Raw genomic sequence first — 26,492 nt, forward strand, 5'->3', positions numbered from 1 at the left:
GCTTTTTAAATTGCTTGCGTGTGGCTAAACTACCCGCCAGTCTGGCCTTCTGTCCAGCCGTCTTTGTGTCACAGTGTCTACCTCCTTCTGCCATTCGTCCATTTGTAAACTTTCATGTTGATTTGATAATATGAGTCGAAGCCGTGTGCGGGCGCCTAATGGCAAGTGCTGACACTGACCTCGATTCACTTAAGTACAACATTAAGGCACGATGACTCCCACGTTGTTGCAAAAAACAGTCCAAACGCAGTTGCAATCCTGTTTATAGAATGCAAAGAAAATGGCTTTGTCGACTCGGCTAAGAAGATAAATACCTCATGGGGTCCGAGATGCTTCCTTCTGCCTATTACATACATATGCACAAAAATATTATACCCTTTTTACCCATTTTAAATGGGTTCAGGGTTTAAAAATTTTAAAAACGAAATCTTTTGGATTACCAAACACAATATCATACTTTCTTTAGACTCATTTTACAGGGCATAGTGTCCTTTAAAAAGCCGGTCATAAATAACTCATAATTTCAAAAACAATTTTCATTGTGCCCAGGGATACGTATTGAATCCAACGGATGCTGAACTAAAGCTGTTTTCGATACTAGTGCTAAATACCTGTCTGGAAACAGAGCTGTGTTAGCGAAGCTGTTATGTTTTCGTATTGTATTATTTTTTTCTTTCAGCTTAAGTTACGATTGGGTAATTACGTTTGTTATAGCGGGCTTTGTTCTGATTATAGCAAATTCGATTTTCGCGCCAACAATTTGAACACAAGCAGAGGTTCAGTGTTTTTTATCAGGACAGACGCAGCATGTTTTGGCAGAAAATTGATATCTAGCTTGGGCTCCTCCAATGTTGTTTCGTCATTCAATTAAAAAAAATATATATTTACCCTGCCTACCAATATATACCGACTCGGCTGTAATAGTTATTCATAAATATTTTATAACATCCTATAACAGAATCATATTCATTATTCATAAATATTTTATAACATCCTATAACAGAATCTGAGATAAAATAAACTAAAGCGAATCGTTGTTGGAATGTGCAAATTCCTTGTACATATAACAAAAATGACAAATTTTGAAATTTTTTTTGAGTAAATCTTATAAATAAATTTATTGGAATATATATGCTTAAACTTACAACATATTTTATTTTTTGTTATATATTTTATATAATGTATATGAACATTTTTTCTTAACATGAATATTGTAGAAATATTATGAATTAATATTAATTGTAGCAATAGTTCATAGTTGCGGCATAATACAATTGGCTTGCCTTGCGCATAATCATTAAGCTGTGTTTGAAGCTAATGATGTTGCCTCAGACTACAACAGAGGCGCCACTGACGCCCACGCTGCTGTCGCTAACACCGACACCCGTTACAGCATCTGCCCTATGCCATGTCCAAAGATTGCCCTTGATTTGCTTATGCTCGCGCTGTTGTTGTTCCTGTTGCTGATTTCTGCTGGGGATATAGGTACATGAGTGGAGGTGTGGTTTCCCAGTTTCGTTGCCTGCATAGCATAACCACTTGGCCCCCGGTCTGATCATGGCGCTACATGATAAGGTACATGCTATATTGGCTCCAGCTGAAACACACCGAGTAAAAGAGGTGATAAGAGAGAATAAGTAAGAGGGCATAAGTAATTGTGTGATTTATGATTATTTGCTGAACTGCTGGCGAAAAGACTTGGCATATTTTGCAGTACCCTCTGATAACTCACACAGTGCGTAGCTCGATTTAAGGCAAAGCTCAATTAAATTTATTGTTGAATTAAGCAATTCCTCTTTCTATTCAATAACTCACCGATACTTGTTCTTGATAAAGACTTTTAAAACAGTATACACTAAATATGGTAAAAAGGTAAAGGTGAATCATGGTATATACAATGCCCACAGTTGGCAAAATCTAGTTGAAACTATCTTGGAAGAAGAAAATAAAATATAAGTTTCAGATGATTTGTATGCTAAACAAGCTTTAGATCTCTATTTTTCATTTATGTATTTATTTCCTATCTGACATACATAAAAGGAATGCAAACACCTGCGAAAACAAATGTGCTTCAATGCTCAAGTGCCTGGATATTGTTTTGTTATTGTTGTCGCTTTGTTGTTTTGTTGTTGCATTGTCTCTGACTGTCTCGCTGATGTGCCTCAAGTGCTGTCTACTTTTGGCATTGTTTTAAGCTGCGACAGGAATGTGTGAGTGAGGGTGGATGTCGTTTTTATGAAAAGTTTTGCTTTTCACTTTTCTACATATCGAACAATTCGCCAAAGTTCTGCACGTGATTAAGGACTTGTGCACGTATTTGCAGAAACATTTACAAAAAAAAAAAAAAACAAAGTGCCATTCGAAGCACCCGAACATTTGTTTTTCAATTTCACAGCTGACAACTGTCAACGAAGAGCTTTTAAATTTTCAGTTGACAATGTTATTTAATTTAGTAAGCTTTTATTCAAGGTGTCAAAATATCAGCCAATTTGATGGAGGAACGAAACAAATGAGTTATAAAATTTTATTTGTGCCAAAGCTGTATTCCTAAAGCGTCTATAAGATAGAGTAGTCCGGTATTGATAGTATTATGCATATTTATGAGACGCAGAGCAAAACTATAGTGAAGATCTCTTGATAACAGAAAAGTTTTGAATACAAGAACCTATTTATCGACCGACCGTGCCTAAGACCAATCGGTTGTATGAATACCTTGATTGAGCAAGAAATGGTTTCAGTTGCGAAAGCAACGGCGGGGCTTATTGGTAGTTGAAAAAGAAAAAGAATCAAAAAAGAGAATAACAACAACACGGAACGGACGCCGGGTTTGATAAATGCAATAATTAACAGACCTCTGCTGCACAACATATATCACTTTGAAAATAAAATAAACTAAACTTTAATAGCTATACAGATTTGCAAACTGAAAAAAACTGCTTCTGTAGTAGATCATATACACATTGTCAGTAAGAATAATCTTTCTATTCGCATGTCTAAATCTTCTTATAAAAAAATCATAAGGTTACTAAAAATAATAATATTTTTCTTCATCACATCATCACATTTTTAATTAAAGTAAAAATGTCATTCACACATGTAGATAACATGTGTACAAAAAACTTTATAGTCTATCAAGTATTTATTACTATTTAAACTGATTATTTATCTCTATAAATGGGCCAATTCCTATTAAGAGCACACTTCTTTATTACTCTGTGGAAAGAGTCCGTGATCTCCTTCCAAATTAAATAACAGTCTCTAATTCAAAAAACAAATTATTCGTACTAATTAACTTATAAGATGTACTTTTACAAAGGATTGTAATTGTCTACTCTCTTTCTCTTTCTTAAAAATTAGATTTCCTTTCTAGAAAACCAGCTAGTAATCAGTTAAAGCGATTTCTGTTTGGTTAAGACATTGTTGATTGATCAGAGGCATATAAATTAGTACCTAAATTTATTTAATTCTAATAATTCTAAATAAGCTTCTACAACATTGTGAATGGATTATTTCGCAGATCTTGTGTTTCGAATCCCCATAGAAATAGGATAGAAAATAAAACTAGAAATTATGTATAAATAACCGAGAAAAATTGGGTTTTGTAATGTTGTTCTTTCTGTTTGATTTACCTCTTCAGAATTGTCCGTCCATCTGCAACGGCAGAGTTTTTAATTTCTTACTGCTGCCAGTTCTTGTTGATTTTATCCTTTTTTGTTGTTTTATCCTCAGCGACCTTGCTGGATGCTGTTGTTGAGTTTATCAAGGGGCGTTCATGGCCATGCCGGTCTACAGCAACATCCTTTAATTTAATTTGTTTGTTTTATTTTACTTTATATTTATTTATTTCTTTTTTTTGGGTGTTTTAGGCAAATACAAACTCATACAAAACACACATACATATTATCACACAATCTCACGTTCATTGGGCTAATCGATTTTTCCGCTACCTAATTTTCACGATATAACAAATAAGAATTTAATACTTGCTATATTTTGTTGCCAATTACCCGCTTTAATTTGAGCAGCTGGCCTTCTTTTTCATTTGTTGGCAATGGACGCTTGGTAACTGTAAGCTATTCACAAAGACTAGCTACACATAAAAAGCACGCACACCCACAGAGAGGCCAAGTGCACAGAGAATCTGCAGCGACTCACTTGTGTCCACGACGCACGAATGAATTCCTACGACTGAAGTCGCACTCTTGGCCCATTATGTTCGCTGTCGGTTGCCAGAGCAGCAGCTACTGCTTTGTGGATTAAGCTCCAGACAGAGAGAGAGAGAGCGTGAGAAAGAGAGTAATACAGGGGCGGAGAGCGTGCACGCATATCTGGAAGTGTAACTTTTTCTGCATCAGTGTTGACAATTCAGATTATTTCCCGTCAAATGTGGCTTTTGTGAAAGTCTGACTGCGAAATAAATTTTAAAACAGCGGGCATCGGGAATTCTTAATTATTTACATTAACTTTTTATTCGCGTTTTTTTTTTATAAAATGATTTAACACTAAGATGTGCCTAAAATGGAAATAAGAGAAATTGGCATCATTCTCGAAAGGAAAGCGTTACATTGGCATATTGGTTAAGCGATTTACTTGCGGCACACACCACTAAGGCGGTGAATTTCACAAATTGATAAACTTTTGACTTGGTAAATGTCGAAAACGGTTGATAAGCAAAGAGTTTGGCTGCAATTGTCGAGCTTAAGGGCTGGCTCCGCAAGGATGTTACTGACGATACGCGGGCTTATTGCAGCTATTGCAACAGCAATATAACAGCCAAGTTATCCGGTTTAAAAGCTCATGCAGCCACACAAAAACAATTAAGTATGGTGGGTGGACATACGCAAAATAAACATAATAGATTTTGCACATGTAGCAGTTAAAACAGTGTCGCGATGTGCTTAACAGACTGCAGTGGCTCCAGTGGATCATTTGAGCAGTTCTATGCTATGAAATTCAATGACAGCAGCACGGCTAGCCGACTATAAATACATCAAACCAATCGCATAAATATAATAAAAAATGTTTTGGTTCCTCATTTCTATGAGGATCTCCAAAAAGATATGGGTGATGCCCAGTTTAGTTTGCGTTAGATAAAAAAACTAACAGAAATTATTTGCGTTTTGCCGGCATTAGCGAATCCTATGCAGATGAGGATGAAAATTTAGATGGTGTAATTAATATGTTTTAATTATAAACTAATTAATTTTAATTATTGAAAATATCAAACAAAAACAGTATTAAAAATTCAGCTTTTTGTTCAGCTTTTTTAAAAAACATTCGACTGTTTTGCGCTATTTTAAAGCAGATCTGGCTTTTTGGTTGCTCAGTAAATGGCAACACTGTTTTACATGGTGAACTTTCGCTCTTACAGTCCTCTTTTATAACTCTTAAGAGCTCTTTAACCAGTAGCTCATTTGTTCGTCTCTCTCCTTTACGAGCTGATTTCTGTAGTTTTTCCTCTCTTGGTGCAGGTTATAGTAAAGGGCACGCAATAGCGTCGGGTTGTGACCCTTAAAGAATCCGTATAGATTAAAGGATAGCTTTTAAAATAAAAAAAAATACTGAAATTGTATATGTATTATTTACAAGCGTTTTTCGCGATTTCACTAATGTTGCGAGTGGAATATCTCAAATTGTTAAAACGCAAATTAATTATATTCTTATGAAGAGCTTTAAAAATTAGCTTAGAGCAATCGGAAAATAATTAAAATTGCACCAAAAAATTCTTAGAATCGCACTCTTTATCGAAAATGCTTTGATTCTGCGAAAATTATGAAACACGTCTCAAATGATTTTTCACATAGATCCTTAGAAAGTTACCCACCAAATTTTTGACCCCCATATCCACCAAGCAGGAATGGATTTTTGGAAGAGTCTGAAACACCTCTCAAATGAGTTTGAAAAAGATCTTTGAAAATGAATTTAAGAGCCGATCATACAAACCTTTTTCGCGTTTTTCCATACTTACGGGTGGAATTTCCGGAAATCCCATCTTAACGTGCACCTTCATCAAATAAGGTAACTACAGTGAAAATTTCAGCTTCCTGTCACTTACGGTTATACCTGTGCGTTATTTCCGCTTTGGTTTTCTATGATTTAAAGTTCACTCTCAAAATCGAAGAAAGATTATGACAAATGGCTCATGGTACATCAGCCCAATGCAGACCTTAGGCCTCACTTACTCAAATGACTGATTTATAACGTATAAATTTGTTAGCCCGAAATGAGACCGAAATCAGTGTACGGAATGTTAGAACACAAATTTAACAATCAAATGGGGTTTAAAACATTAAATTTTAAATTAATGCTATTAATAAGAACAGCCCATCATAGCCCTAAGTGGGCAGCGGTGTGGAGCGAAAAGATCTCTGTGGGAGAGCGCGACCAAAAAATGTAAACATGGAAAATTTAACGCGCAATTGAAGTTCACATCCGAAAATTGTCACTGGCCTATAACGAAAACTCTGCCGAGAGCTGCTGGGGCACAAAAGGAAACTTTGCCATTTGCTACACATTGGAAAATGATTGCCGCCAATGCTGATCCCAGACTAATAACTTGAGACCCACAATCTATGTTGATTATATAAATTGTTTGTTGCCGCATCGCAGCTTCATAAAATATTCAACTAGAGGAATTTACCATAACCATCAAGCTCAATCAGGCTGGACGCATGGCCATCGTCGTTGCCACAAAAAAGGGTTATTAAAAATAAAAACAGCTGCAGTTAATAGGCGCCCGCCATGAGGAAAAGGGAAACCGGCATGAATCGAATCTCTGTTGCTTTCGGAAAGAGATTTGCATCATAGCCTTGCAAAGACCTATTTTATTCAGAGTTTCCATGTTTCTTTGTATAAATAGTAAACAAAGTTTAAATATTTGCCTTTTCACTGTTAGAAGATTAAAAAATTAATTGCATCCATGACCATCTATGTGGCCCAGTTGGAATTTCAATCAGTTCCTGTTGTAACCTCCAGCGGTCGCACTGACCCGATGAATTTGACACACAAAACACAATTTCCTATTCGAGCTTTGAATTTAAATGTTGCCAACAGAATTGAATTTGTGAAAGTTTCAATTTTTTTAAACGCTTTTTATAACGCAACATTTTTACGAATGCTCTCTTTTGCACAATTTATATATAAGAAACATTTTTTTTTTTGATATTTTTAGAAATGCTACACAAAACTCACTATTGTCTAGACTATTAAGTTTCTCTTTGGAAAAAAAGGAAATTTATATAGAAATACTACCAGACAGTAGAAAGAGTAATTGAATTTATAGTAACAATGTTAATAATGCATATTTAAAATACAAATTTATCGACGCCCATTTCCCAACTATTAGAGTATGCAATAAATCAATAAAGATATTGACTATGATTTACTAGATGGCAATGGTAAACACCCCGCTACCCAAGGCCATATTTATGCCGATGTATATATACTAATGTATTTACTTCTGGCTCGAACGACATACCGACATGTGTAATATTCACAGCTACAGCAATTGAGAAATATTGCATATGGAAATAAGTCAAGCGCGACTGGCGACTTACAACGATTTTAGAAGGAAAACTTGTGGGTGCGCAAAACATGCAAAAAACTGCGACCGAATAGAATAGAGAATTCTGAGCCCAATATTGACTAACGTTTCCTCTGGAGCATTCGCGTTGCCTTTGCTTATTGGAGCTCTCTGCTTTATTTACAGTATTTCTGAGAAGCTTCACTTCCGATGGAAACAGCCGGAAATTGCAACAGAAATACGTTCCACGCACACAGTGACACTGTGCGAATGCAATACTCACACAATGTCAAGCCGGCATAAGCTTGGAATTTAATGTGATTTTGCGATTTGATCAGGTGGAGCTGGTGTCCCAAATCACAAATGCCCGCTGCATTTTGATATATAGTCAGCATTAAAAAATATGCACAGATCAAAGAGAGACAGAGAATTAAGAATTACCTGAGACTAAATATTTTATAAGCAGACTTCAGGTCCGAGGTGTTTTAAAATATTTATTTTCCGATAAATTTATATGATTTATCTTAGACAATTCGATAGATATTAGCGTGCATAAAGCTCAAATTGCATTTTGGTTTCTAAGTATAAAACTATGCTCCTCAGAACACGCAAGCACAAAGCTAGGCCCATAAAAAATAGTAAAGTCCCAACATACAACAATGCGATAAATGCTCAGCGGTATGCTCAAAAGAAATTGACATAAGTGAAGTATGGTAGAGCAGCCTCATCGGCGGATGATGTTAAACAGGCAGGACCATGCTGCTACCGAATTGAGCTTTGCTTATAAATGACCGCCCACCAAAAAAACCGAATAGAAGGAAAACGACGAGGGGCGACAAAAGTAAATGTAAATAGGTCAGGCACATAACGCAGATGGACAACCATGTAAACTTAGCCGTTTTCATTGTGTCGTCAGCATAAATGTTTTATGAAATGATTAAGCCAAAGGGCAGTCGAAAGACGCATGAAAGCAGGCCGAGATATTTTTAAAAATTTGCTTTGTCGCGTTGCGTATAGGTTGCTCACACACACACAATGTTGGCGGGGTTTTTCGAATTTCTCATAGCCTTTCACCTGTGTCTGAATTGTGCCACTTTCCGTTTCCAACCCATGATATAGCTTATTATATAAAAGACTAGCAAAGAACGCCCTCGTAGTCATTTTCGTCTCGGCTGGTGTTGGTGACATTTATGAATTATTCAGTGCATGTTCTATGATCTTTACTTTTTCTTTAGTGTTTGTGGCGGCGGCAACTGCCTTCCCCTCTTGCATCAAATACTTATTTATCTTAATAGGTTAAAAAAATCCTGATAGAATGGCTATCTCAGCCACGCCGAAGATATAATACCCTGTCAAACCCAAGCTCTTCATAATGCATTGCCCGTATCTTAGAAGCACGGGGAAAATAGCGAACGCCGAGTATGGATATGATATCATGAAAAAGAAATATTTTCCATACAACTTAATTTTCGACAGACTTTTCTTACATACGGACTTACGGACAGACGGACAGACTGACGGTTATGGTAAGATCTATTCGGCTTGTGAAGCTGATCAGTAATATATATATATATATAACTTTACTTTATACAAACATATTATACCAATTTAACCTCTTTTCAAAGTATAGTTATTTATATGATAAGCGGATATAAAATAAACTATCCAAAGCCTAAAAACCATAAATAGTGATTTTTAGAAGCAAGCCTTCCAAACATGAACGGTGATTTAAAATAATTTATAAGTTAACAAGCAGTCCGATGTAAATAGCTGCGCACATCCACCGACTTGGTATCAATCTAACTTTTTGACAAGAGTTTACGTGGCACAGCTGTCAAAATTAGCGCCGCGGTTGCCTTGATAATTCAAGGGGCACACAGCATAAACTTACTTCCGTTTCCTTTCGCTTACTGCATACAAACTGCTTATGCTGAGAAGTAAAAATAACACACTGACAATATCAAAAACACACATCCTTAACAGACACACACATGTCCTTTGTTTTGTCTGAAGCAGCCTTTTGGCAGCTGCTGCTATTGTTGCAGCTACTTTTGTTTTTGTTGCTAACGCCAACGTCTGCCTGAAAGCGGAAAATTTTAAAGCACAGCGGAAATTATTGTTTATCTTTATTATTTTGACTGGTTTAAAAATTCTTTTCGAATTATTTTCATTCATTCAGCTTTATCAATTAGCACTCAAGCCGACTTCTGCGGAGCTTCGTTATTGTCCTTTCCCTGCGTTACTCCGTGTAATACTATGTGCGTCTTTTAAGCCTGAAAATTTATAGCAGGCAAAACTTTTAGACATATCGTGTGAAAACACTTACACACCCTGTGTCTGATTGATATTAAGACATGGATCTTACGCAGAGAAAAGACCTTAAAGAGAAAAAGAGGCGAGTTTGTAATGAATTGAACATTGACCAAGAAAATCTATATCAACTAATGTCTTAGTGCTGCAGAGAGAAAATCACTCCGTATTTTAATGATAATCTTAACATTTTGTTCAGCATTAACAAAATTATAATTATATGTACATATGATTGCAACAGCATCATTAACGAAGCCAACTTCAATCGTTGCAAATTAAAAGCAGTGCATGCCTTTCTCAGAATACACTCACGAAATTTTAATAAAAATCATTTAAATAAATTCCTGATTTTCAAAACCTTTCTGTTCAAAATAAGTTGCTATCGCATTGAAAAAAATAATAATACCTTAAATTTGTCAGCTTATAGCGATTTCTTAAGTTCACAAATAATATTTTGCGGAGTTATTTTTATCACGTAGCCATGACTTGAGACTGCATGAAATTAAGTGCAAATGTCAGAATAGGGCAAAGGAGCTAAATTCAATTTATATAGTTCAAACGAAAGCAAGGCAAAACACAACAGCAACGAAAATAACAGAAATTAGAAGAGCAACACCAGCCGGTATTTGCCCTTAGAAAAGCTGCACTCCATTTACTGTTTATGCTGCTGGTTGGCAGGCAACTGCAGCGTGGATCGTTCCGCCACCGGAAATTGCAGGCCTGTCACTGTCCGTCCGCCATTTTGTGCTCTGAACAGCGAGGCGAACCGAAACGTAAAACTGTTCCCATCTACATAAAGGGAGCAATTCAATTATAAAACCAGCTCTTTCTGCCCTTAAAGTAGAGCCCAGAACCTCCACCATATTCGGATCCCAAATCTAGCACATGAAGCTTTTATTTATACCCTAAACCCATTTAATAAGGGTAAAAAGGGTATACTGTATTTGTGGTGTGCGGTTTTTCTCATGAAGAATTAATAATAGGTGTGGTTGTTGGGCAGAGGCGTCGACGAGTGATCTTGCGTGATAGCGTGATCTGTTGTGAGTTCCATCCCTGCCGAGGGAACTATTTCTTCTACTTTTTCTGGCTGGTGTGGCTGTTGAGTAGAGACGGCAGCAAGTAATGCGGTCAGTTGCGAGTTCGAAACCTGCCAATATAAGTTTTTTTTTTTTTTAATTTATCTTTGTTACTACCAAAGCAGAAGAGAGCGTGCTCGAGTTCCATTTGGAGTTCAAATAAGAGGGTTCAGGGTATTCCCAAGTCTTACTTGTTTTGCTTTAACTGTTGTTGCTGGATGCGGTTTACGTTTACCGCGCGTGCCTTGTGTCATATGGTGAATAGATTGAAATGGATTTGATTCACTTAACTCTTGCCGTTTGTCGTTGCCAGTGTTCCATCAGCTGTTGCACACTATTTGTATAGAGAATCACAGCACAATTAAAAAGCAACAGGAGATACAAAACTCTTCCAGATAGGCCTCCATATATATTTTGAAAATCACATATAACCATTTTAAATAAGACACAATAAAAGTGAATTATAGGGTACTTATTTTTGAAATCGAAGCAAAAAATCATTCATTTAAATCAGAAGCAAATATTTTCCTTTATTTTATTTTAAAATCTTTTAGACTATTTGTATATGAATCATTAAGTGATTGGCCCACTGCTTATATATTGCAGACACGTTTTTCTAAGGAGTTTGTAGTTATATACTCTTGTCATACTGCAGTTTCAGCAAATTGAACACAACTTTGCTGGCAACTATTAAAACTGTCTTCAGCAGAAACAATATTTGTCTTGCTGCCAATATATTTTGGTGTGTGTGTGCTTGTGTTAAGTCGCCAAACTTTGCCTCCTGTCAGGCTGGCAGCCATAAAAGTTTTTTTTTTGCGGTTATTCAGCCAACAGCAAAAACAAAAGAAAGAAACATGCGCAAAAACATAGCCTGCAGCGATTTTAATTGATGTGGCTGCGCCATTGCTATTGTTGCTTAAACTCTTCACACGCAAACACAACACACACACATGCACCATTGCGTATAAATAATACTTTGTCACTAAGCGCACTCCGGTTGGATTGGTCGCGTATGTGTAAGCGTGTTTTTGACGGCTGAGTTGCTCATTATACAATTTATATGCTTTTCTTTTGGTCTCCTGGACTTTTCTTTTTTGCTAGCAACGAAATTAATTTTTAAATTTTTAACTACTTTTATGGATGGGCGTGGATGAAAATAAACTCTTGCTCTAACATATAACGCCCCTTAACTGACTTGATATAAAACGTATTTTGTTTCCATTATTCTAATTAGACATTTTATGCCTCACGTTGGGGATAAAGTTCAAACGTAAGCAAATACAATTACACTTCGGGTCAAATTAGCACATGTGCAGCTTACTTTTCTCTTAGTTAACATACCTTGCAGACAATAGCTAAACGTGCTTTGAAATTCAAACAACTGAATTGGCTAAATTACCTTAAATTTTCAGGCGGGTCAAGTGGTAAAGTAATTAACACGCCATAATATAGCCAACGCAACACACGCGAGTCGCATTGGTATATTGGTGTAGATATGTGTTAGTTTATAAGATGCGGATAATGAGCTATACACTGGGCGTTACCACGTGTCAGTTGTAGCGATGAAATTTGAGACAAACAGGGCAGAAAAGAAAGAGCCCCAAAGCGTGCCTTGCATGTGCCTGACGCACATACATATAGGCACTAGTATATACATATGTGTTTTTCTGGCATGCCCAGAAGCTTAAGGAAGCCCTCAACTCTGTGGGTTTGTAGCCTATTATGTCTTGCGGTGTGCATAATAAAAAAGGTAAGAGTGCTGTAATCGCCAGTCCCCTATTAGAATATACCCTAAGCACCCGCGGTGGTCGCCATGACAACAACCTTAATTGTACACACACATGCACGCGCTCCACTAACTTATTCTTGCTTAGCCCCACATTATGGAAGAAACATTACCTCTGGTCATTATAATATCCGAATATAACTGTTCTAAAATTCTATGGGATCCAGCAAGGCTATTCCCTTCTCTCACAATCTTTTACACTTTTAAGTGAACACTTTGGGTACTATTAGAGTCTTTTTTCTATATTTTAGTTAGTTAATGGTAATTGTAAAGTGTTCATTGCCTTCCATTAACAATTTTTAACAAGGTCTCAGCTTGGGAATATTCTTGTTGTATATGTGTGCGTTTGCGTGTATGCATTAATATTTGTTTAAATTGATGGCGGTAAGATCGGAAAACTTATGCTGACTGCAAGCTAATAATGGTTCCAAAGGTTTTAATGGCTTTTTGTCCATAATACTGATACTTTGGCGGAAAAGTCATTGTAAAATATATTCTAAGCATTGGGACGTTATCAAACTTAAACAGAAATAAAAAGGGAAAAGAAAAGTTATCTTTTGTTAATAGTGATTTAGCCGTATCTAAGACACACAGACAAAATAGTTATTGCCAAGTTCCGGCATGACATGTTCATAAACAAACAAGCTTTTCATACAAGAACCTACTTTACGACCGATAGTTTCTATGGTAGCTATATAATATACCGGTCCGATCCTGTCAGTTCCGACATACTTTATGTGATCGGAGATGTTTGATTCTATCCTCTGCAAGAGTATAAAAAAACCCCGGCACGCCGATAGTTGACAAGCCATAAATTCGTCCGCTCTGCACTAGTATATATCTTGCCATCCAGCAGCTGCAGTTTTAGCCAGGCGACTGAGAAATGAAGTTTCATATTTTGCTGTTGACATGTTTGCAGGCAGTGTGAGGGAATCACAAGTTGATAAAAAAGTTGGTCAGCTATCAAAGTGAGGTGCCTGTACACAAATATTCTATAGCACAATATTATGTACTGTAGAAAATTTCATTTAGATCGGTTATGAAACACAAAGAAGACGTGGTCTGGCTGCTTAAGTGTTTGTATACAAGTACACACACATTCATGCGCGTCTTCTTGGTATTTTAATTGTAAAAAAATTTTGTTATAGCTTTCGTAAGTATCAACCGTATTTAAAAAGTTTTAAATCACAGAAAATCCAGCAGATATTTTCCTCGTCACATTATCAAAATGTCAAATTATTGGAAAATACATTATTAGCTTTTATGAAACCATTTTTTATAAATTTCCGAAAGAATTAAATAAATTTGTTTGTTTCGCAGTCCAGATATGCAATTCTAAGCCCCAATTTTAGTTTTTATACAAATCGGCCGGTATCATAATACGCTCTATATGACAGCTATATGAATAGACCAGATTATGTAGATACTATGCTAGTCAAGAACTGGAATTGGTTGGCAAAGCGTTCGAGGACGGCTGGTTTATTTAAATACAATTTAGTGTACATTTCATCAAAAAATATTTATATTTGTGTTTATTTACATTTTATTTATTTTCAGTGGAAAAATGCAGGCGTTCGGTATAGGTGATATATATATATATATGTATAGGTTTGTCGTTTGCAGCAGCGTAGTCGACACTCAACAAATATTTAAATAATGGTTGGATCGTATTTCGCCACGGGAGATAAGTAAAATGCAAATTGAATTGCTGTTGCCTTTAAAATGGCATTACCTGTCCGGGGAGTGGTGTGCAAGATTCTATGTTAGATGTGAGAAGGTGGGCTAAGGCACTCTGGGAGGCGAGAGGCAAGAAAAATGGTCATCAAATATTTCACATTCATTACAACACGAATTGCATAGCAGCAGGTTTGGGACTGACAGATGGGGGCACTGCTTCTAGAAACTGGTGCATTTATCTTAATTAAGAGGCAATTCCAATCTCAGGGCGATTGCAAGGCAGACCAGGCAATGCGGCTGAATTGATTGACGCAACTCATAGCAAAATCTACTAAGGTCGCATCGCACAGACTCCTACTGAATCGGAATCATTAACGTGTCCTTGGCACGCCTCCGACGCGTAGCAGCTGAGGTAATGCCTTTCTTGGCCGTCAGGAAGTCAGACTGTCAGACAGTCAGGCAGTTGGCCCACCAACTGTTTTTCTGAAATTTGACTCACGAATGCATTTTACTCATCCATATACATATGGTACATACAGATGAATACGTAAAATTGCATGGAAAACTAAAACCGAACACTTGCTCGTAATTTGTTGATTTGTCCTCCACAGTCGTGTGTACCCCTTACAGAGCTGCAGTATGTGGAGATTGTATGCTCCATGATTGCCGTGCTGCAGGAAGTGGGGCGTCATGTGGAACACAGGTATTTAACTTCTGATATAGCACGGACGGGCGGCGGAGCAGCTACTGGGTACCGCGGCGACCTAATGCGCCGAGGTGTGGCATAGTCGTATTGATTGCATTGATTTTAGCGCTCAATTTGTCGTTGCTGCCTCGAAAATATTGCGGCACGTTGAACGACCTACATCTGGGAGCTTTGTGTCGAGGCCTGAATATGCGCATCGACATTTGTTAAAAAAGTATACAAAAACTAAGTTGGTTATGGAGAAGGAAAATGGAGTTGCGCTCCTTAGCCATAATTATCTATGAAACAATTTTATATGTCGAGTAAATCATAAGACGTAAAATATACTTCTAGTGTAAGTCCGTTTACAGAAGGAGAGATCTCCGATCCCATAAAGATTATATATTCTTGATCAGTATCAACAACTGAATCGATATACCCATGCCCGTTTGTCTGTTTCAACGCTAACTGGTCTAGTCAAGTTTGAAACTCAAGAAACTTTGTAGAATTCTCTCTTTCGTTGCACGCAGTTCATATGATGGGTTCTAAATCTTCGACGTGCCAAAGATAGAACTGGGATAAGTGCAGCGGATCATTAAATATGCATAGGTGAGTTGGTTGGGAGCGCTTCCTCAATGCGTGCGTGCATAATGTGTGAAGGCCCATGGGCATGCCGCCTAATAAGTCAATTTAATAATTGCCGATGTTGTTTATGAAAGGCACGTGAATGACAAAGATGTCAACAATGTTGAAGCATGCGGTGTAGACAGCCTGCTGAATTCAGTATTACGTAGCGAAACAATTAGAGAAGGCTGAGGTGACTAGCGTTATCCAGGTGAAATTCTAATTAAGCGACTAGTATATCAAAGCCGGCAGCCGACTATTTAATAATTAGTACTGGATGTGTGTGCAGTTTCATGTCACCAGTGGAGGCATAACATTTTTAAAAAGAATTGCTTAATTTGTACAAAACGAAAAGTTTTAAGACCACCGCACGAAATAAAACTAAAACTAAAACACACAAAACAAGAATCGTTGTAAGGAGCCAAATCAATTGCATCAAACATTCTAAGGCCTAAATATATTCTTGTATCTGGATGTCGCCTGCCCTTCAAACAAGTCAATTCAGGGGCACTACATGGGTATTGGAGGGGACTGCAGAAAAAGGGTATTAGATGTTAAGTTCCACACACGACCACAACAAAACTGGTTAACGATTTGAAAATCAATTTTAAACTTTATTTTGTTACAGGTAAGTAAGAAAAACTCAAGGGACGAAAAGAGAAGCATACAGATTTTTCCCAACAGCCCAACCAAGCATGCATATTGTCAAGTTTAGGCAAGAACAGCAATAGCCTTATCAATTAAAATGGCTGCTTGACTTGAAACTCGTTTCTTAGCAGGCAATGTTTTTACGCATGTTTCTGCCCTTTGTAGTTGCTGCTGCCTTAATAACAGCAGAAACAGAAGTTTTGTAGTAGCCAGACCAGGTAAGGCGTTTCAGGTGTGGTTTCCGGCAAAGTTTGGCAATTAAACGCACACACACCCACACAGGCCAAAATATATTGGCAGCAAGTTTAAAGTTGTTTCTGTTGAAGACAGTTGAGATGGCAGCAACGCTGCATGCAATTTGGCCAAAGTGCTTATTAATTAATCACGCAACTCCTGCCGACAATGTCAATCAGTAACTATTATCCACAAGATGGCTAATTTGAATGCCAAAGATGGAATAACAACAAATATAGATAAAAATTAAAAATAATTTAAAGAGAATGTACTTATAATTTGAAAAAGTCTTAAAAGATGCTTGAAAATAAAAAGTAAAACACGATATTCATATTTTTCTCAAATAAAATGCTAATGCTTGATTTTCGGCAATTCATAAATTCCGAATCATTTGAGAAATATGTAAAGGGTATCTACCACTGTAAGACGCTCCACAAGCAGTTTTGTTTTTGCTGTTGCTAAGTTTGCGCTGTGATTCGCTGTACACAAATTGTGTGCAACAGCAGCCGAAACACTGGCAACGCCAAACGGCAACAATTAAATCAATCAAATCGTGATCCGAGCAGGAAACGTAAGCAACAACAGCTAAGCCATAAACAGGGGATGAATGTGGTAGATTCGGGTTTCGAATTGGTTGGTGATTTGGAACTCCAGCTTGAACTATTCAACGTGGTGCAACGAAGTCTAGGAAGACTGGTTTTATAATTAAATTGATCTCAATTTGTAGATGGTAACGGTTTTACGTTTCGTTTCTTTTCGTCTCGCTTTGCAGATAAAAAAAATGGTGGACAGGTGAAGGCGGTGGTTGCGCAACAAGCCACTTGTAAAGAGTAAATGCAGGGCATTTGCTTTTGCAATTCCTGTTGTTTTCGTTGCCATTGGCTTTTGCCTTGAAATCGTTTTAGCTTAGTAAATTGAATTCAGCTCCTTTGCTCTGTTCTGTCACTTGATTTTGATCTCATTCAATCTCAAACTATGGCAATGTAGAAAAATATACTCAGCGAAAGGCTTCTTTGAATTTAAGAAAATAGCTAAGTACAAAGCGAAAAAGTTGAGATATTTAAATATATTTTTCGTATAGTGAAATAGATATTTTTTAACTGCAAAGGTTTTGAAGTCTTTACAATCTAATGTAAAATTTATACACATTTATTTTTAGTGCATTTAGTGCATTGAACAGAGGGACATAAAATGCCAGCTGTAGCTGTAAAGCCTTCCGTTGGAGGATTTTGATGAAATACAAATGAACTCATTGGTATCTGATAACAGAATATAATACATAATAATATAATATAATATCATATAAAATAATCTCTATATATAAAACTGTTTATCCTGATTGACTAATTGACTGACTGATTGGTGAGCAACGCACAGCCCAAACCATAAGAGCTAGGACGCTGAAATTTTCACCGTAGTTACTTTATCCTTGGTGAAAATGGGGGAAATAGATTTTGTGGAGAAAGTTTTATGTTACAAAAGTCAAGGGTGGGTGGGTATAACCCTGTCATATTATATATAATATTAAGAACATAATAAAACAGAAAATGTTAACATACATAATACAGACATATTATAGTATAGCAGAAATTATGTTATTCAATTCAATTAAAAGGTAGTTTTGAATATTTATATTCCAAAGGTACAGCATTTACAACAGACTTGGGAATACATATTTCCAATTCGCTCGAACACAAAACATTAACTTCCTGTGGAAAATTTGGAAGAGTAGTTTGCTGCTTTTTAAAGTAACGAGAAAGAAGGATTCTCTTCGGCAAGATTTACCGACCCAATCCAACCTTTTCATAATGATCATAGTGCTTTTCCCTTATCTAAGAAACCGACCGTTTCTATCGAAGCTATTTAATATAGTAGTCCGATATAAATAAGATTTTGTATAAATGGAATATACTTACAAAAACTAATAAAGGGCGTGTTTGCTTAAATATCCTTAGAAGCAAAAATTTTTCCATTTAGCAACTTAATTTTATTTTTAGGTTTTTGCATACATATGAGGAGCATAGAAAACTTATAAACGCCGAGTTTGGTCAAGATATCTTGATAAGCAAACAAGTTTTTCATACAAGAAAAGCTATCTGGTAAAGTGGTTCACAACAAAAAGAGGGACTTCTGAAAAGTTTCCTGGCGGTAGCTTTAAAGCTTAGAGACTAGTTCGCATAGAAACAGACAGACGGACAAACGGACATGGTTATGTCGACTGTTGATACTGATCAAGAATATATATACTTAATGGGGTCGAATGTGCTTCTTTCTGTCTGTTTCATACATTTGCATAAATACCATATATTATTTTTACTCAATGGGTTTAAGTTATTAAAGCTTGTCAACGAAAAAATTTGAAATTCATTACTGTAGAAACAGTTCAGATATATATATATTTCATCGACTATCTCTGACAAAGTTGTTGAAAACTTGACGACCAGGATAAATAATAACTTTTTATTAACAATTTAATTTCTTTGAAATAAATTTGGATCGCTTGTATTTTTCTTATCTCTGATGTTTATTAAAACCCAAACCTCTTATAAAATCCAAAGAAATTTGTTATAAATCAGTGGAGCGATACCAAGAGCTTTATCTGTGTATATATTAGAGCTGGCTTGCACAACTTTGTTAGCTAAAATTAAGCCATAAATTTTCCTAACTAATAACTTTATGCAATCAAGTATCCAAAAACAAGCCAAGCAGAATACTAGTTTAACAGCCCACATTAATTATAGACATTTAAAATTTGGCCAGCAAAATGGAATAGGCAACTTGGGGCAGGCAACGCTGCGTATAATATGCGATTTTTATTATAGTTTATTCACTGCATACAAAGTTAAAATCATAAGGCCTGCACGTATAGGATGCGGCATAGGGGGTGGTGCGTGCCTCTTGCTGGCCGTGGTCTTAACTTAAGGGCTAACAGCGGTCAGCATATCAGAGACCGAATTTCGAGGTCTAGCCGGGCTGTGCTATAACACGGCAATTTCGGTTCTCTCTTTTACAGTCCAGCCATTTGCAACAAAATCAGCAGAAAACTTTGTCTGGCCCTGGCCATGCTCATTGAGAATTCGCCAGTCAATCGCGTTCGTGGAAGCATAAATGAAATGATTTGTTAAAGCATCTGTTTTGGCTATACATGTGTCGTATCAGAATGTTTACATATTTTAAATTACCATTTTTTAATGAATGCTCGCTATGAAAAATGCTCTGCTGCGGCAACCGCCACTAATTTGTGGTGCCTCCTGCTGGTCGTAAAGTAAGATGACACACAAAACGATAACAACATCAAAATATTGCTTAAATTTTTTAATTTAATTGCAAATTGAATGACAAATGAGAAGCATTGCGATTAACGAGTTACTTGCGGGCGTAAACGCAGTACGCGTATACTTATTGCGTGGCATCTTGCCGCAAAACACACCAGAGCACATACGATTGAGATAGAAGATGGCTCGAATGATAATAATAAAAATAAAAAATAAAATAATAAAAAATTTAAGTAAGTTTAGAATTGCAAAATGTTTATCAAGTGTTATTCTAACGTATTTAAAATGCAATCCAGATCCAGGAATATTACAAGTGCCGTTCGACGAGCTATGAAATAATACTTAAGGCTGACCTCGATTACGACGGCAGCTGTGACGTTGTCCTTCCAGCAAATCCTTAGTGCTGCTGGCATTTCTTTTGAACTCTGCAGGCGCCAAAAAGGCCTTATTAACAAAATTAATGAGTGCGAAAGAAAAATTCGTAAAAGACAAAAGTGCCGGGGACTGTGTGTCAGTGCTAGCGTTTGGTGCTGGAATAAGAGGGTTCAGGATATCCCCTAGTCGGGAGCTTCCGACTAGAGCGTCTTACTTATTTAGCTTCGTTTTTTCCAGTGACAGTGGTGGGTGGCTGCGAAAGGTTTCATCTTATATGCTGCGCTTCTTGCTGCCGCTATTCTATTCGTTGCTTGGAGCTTGCTGCAAAACGTGGCAGGAATAGGAGCTGGCAAAAAGGGGAAGCAGCAAATGCAGCTGAGGCAGTCATGCCGCCCTTTTATTAATAAACAAGATTTAATTATTTAAGGTGTAAACTTTGCTAATAATTTTATATCTTCGCGATTTCCACGACTCCAGAAAGCGTTCCCCATAATTTGATCAATGTACTTTTTAACACTATTCTAGATTACATTTAACAGCACTGAAAAAAAACAAGAACTATAAAACCAAAATAGCCTTGTTCACTTCGTGAACGAGTGGAATTATTAGGCAACACATAAATAAGCGGCGAAACACTTTGGCGAGTTATGAAAAAAACCTGTACACCTTGCGGCACCTGCGTGACGAGAAATCAGTAACAAAACATCAATGTTCATAAAGTGGCTCACAGCTTATTGTATGAATAAAAATATTGACGGGTTAAAATGTCTTAAAAAATAAACAACAAAACAAAAAACAACATTTTAGTTCACAAAATATAAGTTGGGTTTTATATAAGGAAATATAATTTGGATTATCAAATTGGATTATAGCTCTGTGGTGGTAGCGGGGAGTTGGCTGTAGATATAAATGATAAAATTCTAAACATATCAAGTTGGGTGACTCTAGCTCTTATTATAACCCAATTTGATCGAAAAAGAGGATTTCGATATTGGTCACCTTAACTTTTTTATTTTATATTAGCCTTAATAGTAGACTAAGTAGTATTGTACATTTTTGTAGATTTTTAATTTTAGTTGTTTTCATAATAACAGAAAAATTAAAGTAAATTAATTTCAGAAAGAAAAAAATTAAAGCGTTGGGTAATACATATATTATTTGTTTTAGTTTCAATAAATCATTTAATGTGATTATGGTTTTTTCGTTTTCATATTAAAGGCGAAAAACTGTCACGTGTTTGTCATCAGCAAATTAAAAGACAATGAGTTTTACTTTCTACATTCCAATTAATAATTGGTATTTTTATATAGAAAGCTTTACACAGCTTGATGCCAGTGCAATCGCATTATTATTGCACCTTTTGTATACCTCGGACTGAGTATATTAATACTGTGCAAATGTTTATAAGGGGATATTTTGCATACATACACTATTGGGTATTGCAGGGGTTTCGATGGGCCATCGGGATGAATTTTCCAAATCTATCTATTTTTTAAAGCATATATATGTATATATGCATGTATATAATCAATAATTTGCAGGCATATGCATTTATGTGCATTTTTTACGCACTGAGTGTATGTATAATTTATAAATTTGTACTTTACTTTTAGTCGTAATATGACAGAACATATGCCAGATGCGTTAAGCTGACGCTCTGGTCAATAGACTGCGCGTTTTCATTAGTCGACAACTCATAGTCATAATAAAATTATATTTTTAATGAAATCTGTGTTAACCAGAATTAACAAAAAATAGGCAAATGCATCAATGCATCAATGATGTGTAACCTCTCTGCTGGCAAGATCTCAAATACCTTTAAGTTCCGATTTATTTCTGTGAAACATTAATCAAAAACATATCTAAATACATCCTTAAAGGGCGATATATATATTTCAGAAATATATATTTTACTTTTACGCGTACAGAGTATCCAATTTATGAGACTTACAAGAATCCATGTACGTATAGACGGGATTTTTACTTCAATTTGCTAAATAAGCTTACTAGTTCATTTTTCATTTCGATGTAAATAAGATTTTGCATAAATGAAGAGAGCATCGTAGAACTAATTAGTAACGAGTTTGGTCCAGATATCTTGAAAAACAAAATAAATATCCATATACCAACTTTATCGGTGGAACCGATCTTTCCTATGGCAGCTGTATAATATGTAAGTTCGATCTTAATATGATTTTGCATATGTATGTGCTGCTCAAGATATCTTGAGAAACAAAATGTTTTTTGTACAAAAACCTACTTCGGGACCGATCGTTACTGTGGCAGCTAAGTATATATGTACGACATATGTACTGCGTGCAACAGAAACAGCGACTTCTGCAAAGTTTCATAAAGTTAGTTTTAAAACTGAGAGACTAGTTGGCATAGAAACAGACAGACAGACATTGCGATATCGACTCGGCTATTGATGCTGATCAAGAATATATTTACTTTATGAGGTCGAGGGTATAAAAAATTAGCTATAATAAAAATTGAGGGTATAAATTTATTTTGAATGAGTGTAAAGGTCCAAACTTTGCATTTGCTATCTGTTTGGCGGCTGAATTGTAGATAATTAAATCTTAGACTATCTTTTATACAAACAATATAATCAAAGCCTTAATAGGCAAAGCCTCAGTACTTTGCTTGCTAGTGTGTTCAGTAATCATTCATCGAGATTATTAAAAAGTCCTTATAATTTGAAACATGAAATAAAAAACTTACGAGCAAACACAATAAAATATGATGAGAAAATGCAATCAAAGCGACATTGCATAAATTTCACAACTTTTTGCGTATTAAAATATGCTTATTTCTAGTGTCCCCCTTCGACTTGCCAAAAAGTGACAGACCAAAATTAAGAGCTAAAAAAAATAGGAAAACCAACAATTTCCGCCTATATGTGTGTGCATGTGTGTTAGGCAGGATATACAAAATGTCCTTGTGGCTGACGGTTTTAAATAGAGACGCCAGGAAATGCAACGCTGAATTTGATAATCAATTACTTTACCAGGAATAGATTCGGCACACACTCAGACACACAGGGGCAATCACGTTGCCACTCTTCTGGCAAATGTAAATAGCAAGCGGCAAAAGAATTAACTGGCCTTTCTTTTGCTAGGGGTGAATAAGCGTGTGCGTGTGCTGTTGTATGTGGGTAAAAAGTTAAACAATATATATAAAAGGTATATACTTTCATAATAGATTGCAAATTGGATGGCTGTTTTGTACAGCTGCTGTTTTCCGATTACATATGCAATCTTATCTTTATACGTGATTTATCTATATATAAATTTTTGTTTGTCTCGGGCCAATTATTAAATTGTCTGTCACAAATACTGAGCTGCTGTACCATCAAAGTATATTTATGTGCACATGTGGATAATTCGCGCCTGGAAAAGGATTTAAATTTATAGCTACCTAGTAGGCACTTCTTGAGGAGTAAGAGAGAGGGGGAGATAGATGAAAATGGAAAAGTTTTGTTTACGTGACGAATTAAACAATTTCAAATACCGCTAGGAGATAAAGCTGTCCTCGATTATATATGAGATTTATTTAAACTCGTTCTAATAAAGTAGCAAAAATATAAACCAATTTTTTGTTTATTTCATGGGATAAGTATGTTATAATTATTTAGTTATACGTACTTCTTCTGGTATGACTTTTCTGGTTGGTCAGTTACCTTCTTGACTAGGTTACTACTTATGAAAGTAAGAGAATAGATTAACTCATATCGGATATCTAATGACCTAATTTTGTAACTTTCAAAAAAATAAGGGGCGCTGTTTCTCGAGAAGTACTACACAACTGATTTATTTTGTAAAAGTTTCAAAAACATAATTATATTCATTAAAATGTGCATTTAATTTTCTAATGAGATGTGAGAAATGTGTGTCCCAATCATACAAATCAAGATTCTGATTAAAATTCGGGCCATGGCATTTCTTAAAAAGGTTTTACCCTGCGGATCTTTAAATTTCGCTTGTGAAAATAAAAACTAAATGTGTACAAAATCATGCAATATAAATACAAGAATTGTTCATGCTGAAATCCAAGAGAACAACAGCACTTGGTAGCAATTTGTACATCAATAACTATATATTGTTTTAATAGCCTTGAGGTCTATTCGAGGCGATTGCAAGCTGTTTTTTCCCTCGAACACATGTTTCAGCTGAACCCTGCTCCAGCACTTCTTGGGCGATTCCGTTCAGTCAATTGACGACAACTGTGCCTTGCTACGCAACGTGTCGCCTTATTGATAATGATGTCAAGAAAATTGTTGCCTGTACACAACAACAATAACAACATAAGGACCAACAGCCAGAGGGTCATTCAAATGAACAATAACAACGGCAGCAGCAGCAAAAAGAAAACCAAAGGAAACACAAAATTATTTTCAAGTAAAGCTTTCAATTGACAGCAAAATCATGCACATGCCCAAAACAATATGGCGACCAACATGCTCACACATACACCCATAACTGTGTGTGAATGGGCGTGTGCGTGTGCATGGTCCAATGGTCCTTGAATGGCTGGCGAAACAGGAAGTAGCACAAACGACTCTCGTCAGCGGGTCGGATATGTATCCCATGAGAATGTGAGGGTCTGTTTTAAAACGCCGCATTTATCCAATATCAAATTAAAGAAGACTAAACACATACTTAATTCGGAGATTTTATATGATATTTATTATGCTACTGCACATTAAGTATACGCCTGGTATGTAAAGAACTTTTCATCAATCTTATTCTTAACTTTTGGATTTTATATCAAATGTGCCAGTCGTACTCAACGACTATGAAAAGTGTTATTCACATAAACATTGATGTTCGTTGGGGCGAGAACAAAGGCAAACTCTCTACCTCCCTCAAATGTGGTTGTGCAATCGAACAGCAAACTAAGCAAAAGCAAACGTGTTAAGATTTAAATTGAAAGAAACATAAAGCTTAGGCAGTAGAATGTATATTAAATTGTAGAACCCTCCTGAGAATTCATATATTCGACTGTGAATCAATATTGTCATGGAATGATAATTCACTTGAAGTTCAGATAGTATTTTGCCCTCATATTGTTTCGCATATACAGCAAACCAAAATTAAATTTATTTATTCTTTTTGCAGTTGTACTTGCTGCCAAGCTGAAATTATTGTTTTTAGCCTCTTTTGCATGCATTTATTTATGTTGATCATTTTTTCTTCATATCCAACTTTGCTGGCTTGTATTTATGTGGCGATGCTTAAATGGACATGTGGTTATTGGCAAATTAAATAATGCCAACAAATGTATAAGAAAATTTAAACAACAGAAACAGCCATAAAAGTTAAGAAGGACACATAAAATGTGCACACACACACTCACTCATCATGCAGATATGCAAAACGAATTATCGAAAGGGAAGCAGTCGAAAATGACTTATTATTTTTCATCCAATTTTCGGGGCAATAAAGTTGTCCGCGTAAGCGTCATAAGCTGTCTGGCAGCTCAAAACAAAATAGAAGACTAATTTTATCTTTTTATATTTACTTATAAAAAAAAAAAACGAACAAAAAACAAATATATATATATATATATATATAATATTATATCAATAGTGCCAAGAAATTTTATCCTAGATGTCAATTGACACATAATATCATAAGGGTATATATTTTTTAAAGGTTGAGGCTATGATTTATAATACATATGTATTGTGAGCAAGCAATTTATATTAAAATAACTTCACGAATTCAATTTAACTGCGTAAAGTGATTGTCATCCTGCTCTAATGATATGCGTAAGTGCAAATGCGTCGATGTCAGTGTTGGCAGTTGTCATGAGGCATCCGCATGCTATTTGCCAAAAGACTGACTGATTAATGGTGTGACTGCGATTCATAGATATCAAATCAACATCTAAATGCACACACAATTCGTCAGAAAGGAGAATACAGGGTAGGAAAGAGACAGGTAGACAAAGGGCCCGAGTGGTAGACAGTTGGGTAACACGCAATGCAAAATCTATTTGTCAGCATAGAAGGCCAAGATCAAAGGCAGGGCATATTTCTCGGTTTTGTGTTCCAGATTACATTCAAGAATTTTCGGCGCCACGCCTTTTCAAACAAAATATGGTCTAGAACAAGTCAGAGGCCTCCACCATTGTGCGATAGTAAATATGTATGCGCATGAGTTTCCGTTAAAGTTTAGTTTGTTTGAATTTTATTTCCATTGAATTTACTGAGCTACCACTTGCATAATAAGAAACTTCATTTCTGTTTGATAGACTCTAAAATGTAGAGTATACA

The 26,492-nt window shown here is 36.0% G+C and overlaps 1 long non-coding RNA gene across 3 annotated transcripts; it reads right to left on the minus strand.

The window, feature by feature from the left end:
• Positions 1 to 1,220: 1,220 nt before the first annotated feature.
• LOC26531765 (uncharacterized) lies at positions 1,221 to 4,181 on the minus strand. 3 transcript variants are annotated; one of them, XR_004304257.2, is made up of 3 exons: positions 4,008 to 4,175; positions 3,630 to 3,947; positions 1,221 to 1,597 (listed from the first exon to the last, which is right to left on the minus strand). It is a non-coding gene; the product is annotated as an uncharacterized lncRNA (long non-coding RNA). The 3 variants fall into 3 exon arrangements; XR_004304258.2 differs by having other exon boundaries at positions 1,222 to 1,597; positions 3,630 to 3,799; positions 4,156 to 4,181; XR_001450036.3 differs by having other exon boundaries at positions 1,222 to 1,597; positions 3,630 to 3,799.
• Positions 4,182 to 26,492: the final 22,311 nt, after the last annotated feature.

This window comes from Drosophila virilis, chromosome 2 (assembly GCF_030788295.1).
Source record: "Drosophila virilis strain 15010-1051.87 chromosome 2, Dvir_AGI_RSII-ME, whole genome shotgun sequence".
NCBI lineage: Eukaryota > Metazoa > Arthropoda > Insecta > Diptera > Drosophilidae > Drosophila > Drosophila virilis.